Source organism: Pteropus medius, unplaced genomic scaffold (genome assembly GCF_902729225.1).
Source record: "Pteropus medius unplaced genomic scaffold, Ma_sr-lr_union100, whole genome shotgun sequence".
In the NCBI taxonomy this organism is placed as follows: Eukaryota; Metazoa; Chordata; class Mammalia; order Chiroptera; family Pteropodidae; genus Pteropus; species Pteropus medius.
In genome coordinates, this window is record NW_024347867.1 from 775,933 (window position 1) to 782,612 (window position 6,680).

At 32.9% G+C, this 6,680-nt stretch overlaps 1 pseudogene; it reads left to right on the forward strand.

The window, feature by feature from the left end:
- The first annotated feature begins 718 nt into the window (after window positions 1–718).
- LOC120615873 (uncharacterized) lies at window positions 719–837 on the forward strand (annotated as a pseudogene).
- Window positions 838–6,680: the final 5,843 nt, after the last annotated feature.

Below are 6,680 nucleotides of genomic sequence, written 5' to 3' on the forward strand. Positions count from 1 at the left end.
CAGAAATGCCCTCACAGACACACCCAGAAATACTTTTTAGCCAAATATATGGCAACCCTATAATACAGTCCATTTGACATATATTAACCATCACAATCTAAAAAAAGATTAGTATTTTTATATATTAGCAACAGGTAGAAAATAAAATGAAAATACCATATGCATTAGTTTAAAAAATCATCAAATATCAAGGATTAATATTAATAAAAGATGTGTAAGACAAAGAAAACTACAAAATGTTTGAAATTAACATAGACCTAAATTAAAAGATAATTCTACACGTCTGCTTTACACACAGAAGGTCCTGGGTTCGAGCCCCAGCGGAGCCATGGCCCATACCCTAGGTGTGCCAGGCCTTGGACTCTCCAGGCCCCGGGTGTGCACTGAGAGCGCATGGGAGGAGGCGCCCCACCTTCAGAGATCCAGTTCTTAAGGTGAGATGGCAACATCTGTTGGTCAGGGGTGGAAGTGGGGGGGATTAGAAACATAAAAAATAAATAATTCTACATTGGATATGTGTTGGAAGAATCTATATTTTAAATATGTTAATTTTCTTCGACTTGATCTTAGTTTCAAAATAATTCCAGTAGGCTTATTTTTTATGGAAATTGACAAATTAATTCTAAATTTTACATAGAATTGCAAATGGCAAAAATAACATAGAAAATCTTGTAGAAAAAAAGTTTGATGATTTATAGAAATCAAGATATTTTACAATGTCTACGACCATGCCACACTGAACGTGCTTGATCTTGTCTGATCTTGGAAGCTAAGCAGGGTCGGGCCTGGTTAATACTTGGATGGGAGACCATCTAGGAATACCAGGTGCTGTAGGCGTTTAAAAAAAAAAAGATATTTTACAAAACAATAATAATTAAACTAATTTCTTAATGTTGTAAATATACAAAAAATAGAACAATAGAAGAGTCCAAAAACAGATCCACACATATATTATCATTTAAGTTGTGACAAAGAATCCATAACAATGCAGTAGGAGAAAATGGTCCTTTCGATAAGTGATTTTGGATTAATGGGGTTACTAAATTGATTCAAATGATCCTTTGTATCTATTTCAAGCAAAATTTAATTCTAAATGGATTATAGATTAAAAGTAAAAGGTGAAAGAAATAAAAGTTATTGAAGATAACATAGGATAATGTCTTAATGACCTTGATGTAGTCAAGCATTTCTTTAAAAGGACACAAAAAGCACTGACCCTAAAAAAAGTAAATTTTCCTTCATTAAAATTAAGACATTAAGAGAGTGAAAAGGCAGGTCACAGAATGGGAGAAAATATTTGGAATACTTGTATCTGAGAAGGGCTTATGTTCCGAATATATACAAAGCTACAATAAGAAAAAGTCTACCAAATTATTTTTTAATGACAAATCTTGAACAACTCCATGAAAAATAGGATATCCAAGTGGTCAATAAGACAATAAAAAGGTGCTCAATTTTGTTAGTTATCAAGTAAATGCAAATTGAAATCATAATCAGATAATACTCCACAACCATCGAGAATGCTAAAATTAAAGGGAACACTCTGCGTATTGCCTAATTGTGTTGCCGGATTGCAAACCTTAAGACCCTTGAATAAATATCATTTATTTCTAAAAAAAAAAAATGTCAAAGAAATAGACATGGGTACTCTAATACACTGCTGGTGGGAGTGTAAACTGATATAATTACTCTGGAAAACTGATGTTTTGTATATATTAGAGCTTACCATATTCCTTAGTAATTCTGATCAGATATATAAGCACAACAGAATTGCCAAAAGAAATGTATGAGAATGTTCATACCAACATTATTTGTAGTAAATAACCCAAATGTCTGTCAACAACAAAGTGAACAAATTATGTTATATTCAAACAATAAAATTGTAGCAGCAATGGAAATGGAGTGCTGTTACAAAAAACATAGATATATTTCACAAATATAATATTGAGCATAAGAAGCTAGATACAAAAGAATATGCATATATAATTTCATTTATATGAAGTTCTAAAATAGGCAAAACTCATGTATAAAAGTCAGAATAGCGGTTTACATCATGGAGCTAATGAATGAAAGGGACATAGGGGAGTTTCTGGGGTGCAAATGATGTTTTATATATTGATCTGGGTGTTGGCTCCATGGGTGCACTTATTTTGTAAACAAAAATATAAAACCGTACATCTGATATACATACACTTTACTGTATGAATGTTATAGTTCAACAAAAAATATTTATACAAAAAACTGGTAACATCCAGAACCAGAAAGGATGTGTGGAAATAGGCATTCTTGTACATTTTTATTGAAATTTGATTGCTGTAATCTCTTTTGAAGATAAAAAATTATATTTGTGGAAATTTCAAATATGCCTATCATTGGCCAAGCAGTTTCACTTCTGGGAACCTGTCTGTGGTAGTCAGTGTCATTGTTTGCCTAATATTTCTGGTTTCCACTCTAGATGTGTGGTTGGATTATTCTCAACCTTCTTGGATTTAGGCATTGCCATGGACTGGTTTTGGCCAGTGAAATTTGAGTAGAAGTGACATTCCCACAAACAAAATAGAAATGGCCAATGGTTAAGTAAAAAACAGCCCCTCTATCAAAAAACAAACAAACAAACAAACAAACAAAAAACAAACAAAAAAAACCAAAAAACCAACTTATTAACAGTTAGGTAAATCCAAATAATAATAATAATGCAATTTAATTTTTCACCTATTTGGATTTACAAATTAGGAAAAGAAAGACCTAACACAGTGTCAGAAATGGGGCAAAGAACTTGGCACTATTGGGCTCATGTCCCAAGTCACAGAGCTAGGAAGTGATTTTTGGGGAAGCCCAAATCAAAACCCACATGTTTGTATTCACAGCAGGTGGGCTTGCTCTCCCTATCATTCATTCCCCACTCATGGTCTACCATCTTTGTGGTAGACTCCTTGAAGGTTGTACCTTCATAGACCATGCTATATATTTTGTCAAAGTTAGTGATATGAAATCACTAATTTTCTCTCACTCCTCCAGTTTTCTGTTTGAAAAGTAGAAATTATAAATCTGTTGAAGCCAGACCTGCAGCTTGCCCTGCTAGTTGGCAAGAAATCAGACTCTGAATCACCAGTCAGCTAAACCACCATGTCTATAATGTAGTCTTTTGGGATTCATGTAAAGTTCTTCTACCATGAGTGAAAAATAAGGAGAGTGGTGTGCAACACAGTGAGGTCAATTTTTAGTGTCATTATTTTTTTCCCGCAAAACGTATCATTTAATTATGATATACTTATTTTTGTTTCTTTTGTATAATTTGATATCACTCCATATCACTTCATAGAGTTCAACCTCAATTATTTTATCAGCCAACTTTAGTATTCCATTGTATGTATGTGTGTATGTATATAGGTAATATACTTCATGCAGTATCATAACTGTTAAGAAAATAAATTTAGTATCTTCTCTCTCTCTCTCTCCTTCTTGTTCTCTCTCTTTATTTCTCCCTTCCCCTCCACAGTTTCTCTTATCTCTACTTGGAAAGCATAGAAATACTGATAAGTAGCAGCTGCTGAGCAGAGCTAGTCATCTACATAGGTAGATGACAAAGAAAACACCCTCAAGAGAGTCAGACAAGTAGAGACAAAAGATATATAGACTGTACTGCTCAGCTATGGAAAATTTCATTCTTAACTAAAGACAAGGGCGTATATGTATGTGTTCACGTGTGAGAGGCTATGGTGTGTCTAATACAATGAGATATATAATTTTCAGCTCCTTTTCCTCTGATTATAATACTGTGACCTGAAGAGAGAAATGATAAGAGAAACACACTCAAAACAGTTATACAACTCTTGATATGAGGTATATATGCATCACTTTACTCCCAAACCCATGAAAACTTCCATCCTCACCTAACGATAAAGCCATGTGTGTGTGCGTGCACGTGCGTGCACGTGCACATGCGTGTGTAACGAAATGGGGTAGGCTATTTTTAGCTTCAATTTTTTTCTGATTTTATTAATGCTTATTTAAAATCTTAAAAGATGCTGAAAATTATAAAGAAGGAAATATTCGTAACAGTAATCATATCATCTGGAAACATTTGGTGTTAATGTTTAGGTCTATAAAGTTCAACATATCTATTCTATTTGTTGCGGGTTCAATTGTATCCCCCCAAAGGATATGTTGAAGTCCTAACCCCTGTTAACTGTGAATATGACCTTTGTGGAAATAAGGATTTTACAGCTATAATCAAATTAAGAAGAGATCGTTTTAAATTAGGATAGACCCCAATTCAGTATGACTGATGTCCTTATAAGGAAAAAAGAAGAGATGCAGAGACAGAGAAAGAGAAGAGAATGCCATGGGAAGACACAGATGCAAAGGGAGAAGACCATGTGAAGACAGAGACAAGAGATTGGAGTGATGCCTTTACAAGCCAAAGAATGCCAAGAATTGCCAGTAACCACCAGAAATTAGAAGAGGCAAGGAAAAATTCCTTCCCTAAAGCCTTCGAAAAGAGCATAATCTTTGGTTTTGGACTTCTAGTCTCTGTAACTGAGAGAATAAATTTTTTCTTGTTTTAAACCACCTAGTTTGTTGTGTTTTGTTATGGAAGCCCTAGGAAACGAATACACTATTGATAGATTTTTAATAAACAATTTGAAAATGATTAACCCCTCCACAACATATTTAACATCTTTCCATGCTCACACTGTTATAGCATTATTTTGTTAATCAGTTACAGAGGAATAATTTCTGCATATCTTCAAATTTTAAATTTTATTTACTTTTCTGACTACAAACAGTATATGTTTTAGATACGCAAATAGTAGGGAAGATGATTGAAATAAGATTTAATTAAGCTATGACCGCATTCCTAGGTCCCTTTCCAAAATATTATCTATACACTGTTTTAGTATATATTATTTCAGAAATTTTTTCACATCAGATACAGTACCAAGAGAAATGTAACTCTCTTTGTTTCTCTCTCCTTCTGTCACTGTGAGGTGCATATGTTTATTGATATAGTACATTAGCACAAGAATGCTTATTGAAGCATTGATTATAATGGCAAAATATTGGAAACTAATTGAATGCCTGCCAATGGGTAGAAGCTTAAACAAATTGTATATTCATAATAGCGCTTTTTTCAATTAGTAGAGAAAGAATAAATTACATCTATAATAATGACTTGAAGAGCTATTTATGATATATTAAGTGAAATATGCACTTAATATTGAGAAAAGCATGTAATAATACACAGTAGGCTATCTGGAGTTTGGAGGTGAAGAAGGAAAAGGTGTGTATGTATGTGAAATTATATATATTATGAAATGAAATCATGTATATTTATATGATTTATATGAAATCGTATATATTTAATGAAATCATTATATTATTTCATTCCACTGTTTTCAGTGAACACTTAACTTAATAATTCTAGAAGAATATTTAATTACAGGTTGAAAAAATATATAAATTTGGAAACTTTTAAATTAGTATGAATAATCAGTTGAAAAATATGCTATTATTATCATTTATTATAAGCTTAAAACTTAAAATAGACTTGTTACCTAAAAGAAAATATAATATATTACATGAATCTTGAGTATTTAGTGCCATGGACATTATAATATGTTTAACTTATGACTCCCTTCATGGAAAACTCTCTATTTGTAATATACACTTCTTTCCTTACAAGGGCCAAAACATCATTCTAATAATATGAATTGTGGAATTTTATTCATTCAAAAATCCTCATTGATTACATATAAAGTTTAGATAAAATTACTTAGGAATTGCATAGAAGCCAGATTAAAGGATGTTACAAACAGCGCTTTAGAGAGGCTGATTCTTCAGGGTCATTTACTTGCTCTTGCTATGCATTCCCTTTCCAAATTTCTATTTCAGCATGTAATTTTGGACCAGCTCCTGATTAGAGTAAATGACCATTTTTCTACAAAATGTATGACATTTTAGCAAAATGAAATAACCTCTCTCACATTAATTTTCTTCTTGTCAACACATTGCTATCATCATGCTCTTCACTCTAATTTATTGTAGGGACTATAACATTGTCAATATTTCCCAGTCTATTAAAGACTGGTAAATTCCAGAGGACTATCATAATGTGTATGTTGCAAGTGGTACTGCCATGATGTCCCTGAAATTATCTGTAGCAGACTTGACTGTTCATGATCACAGCTTAGTGGATCATAATGTCTTTATGCAACACACATTATATAGAGTAATTAATTGAATGCTTTCTGTGTGCCAGAAACTGTGCTAAGCATTGCACAAGCATAATATCATTTAAAGTAAATAATTATCCAATTAGATATTATTATCAGTACTTTAAACCAAGGCTCAGGGTTTAAGCCATTTGTCAGGTAGCAAGTAGCAAAGCTAGGGCTTGAATTTAGGGTTTGTGACTTCAGGCACACTCTTTATCTATAAGTTATACTACTTCCAATAGTATCCGAGGTATACATTACTAGACTTCAACAGTGTCTAGTTCTCCATTTTATGCACTTTGGAAGGATATGTATTTTCTAACCCTCTTATAATTAGTCAGGACCTTCTAAGTAGTTCTTGCCAAGGGGCTGTGAACACAAGTGACACGCTTTGTTTCCAGGTTCAAATATTTAATTGCTAACGTGCAACGTGCAACTCTTTTGCCACCTCTCTTTCCTAAC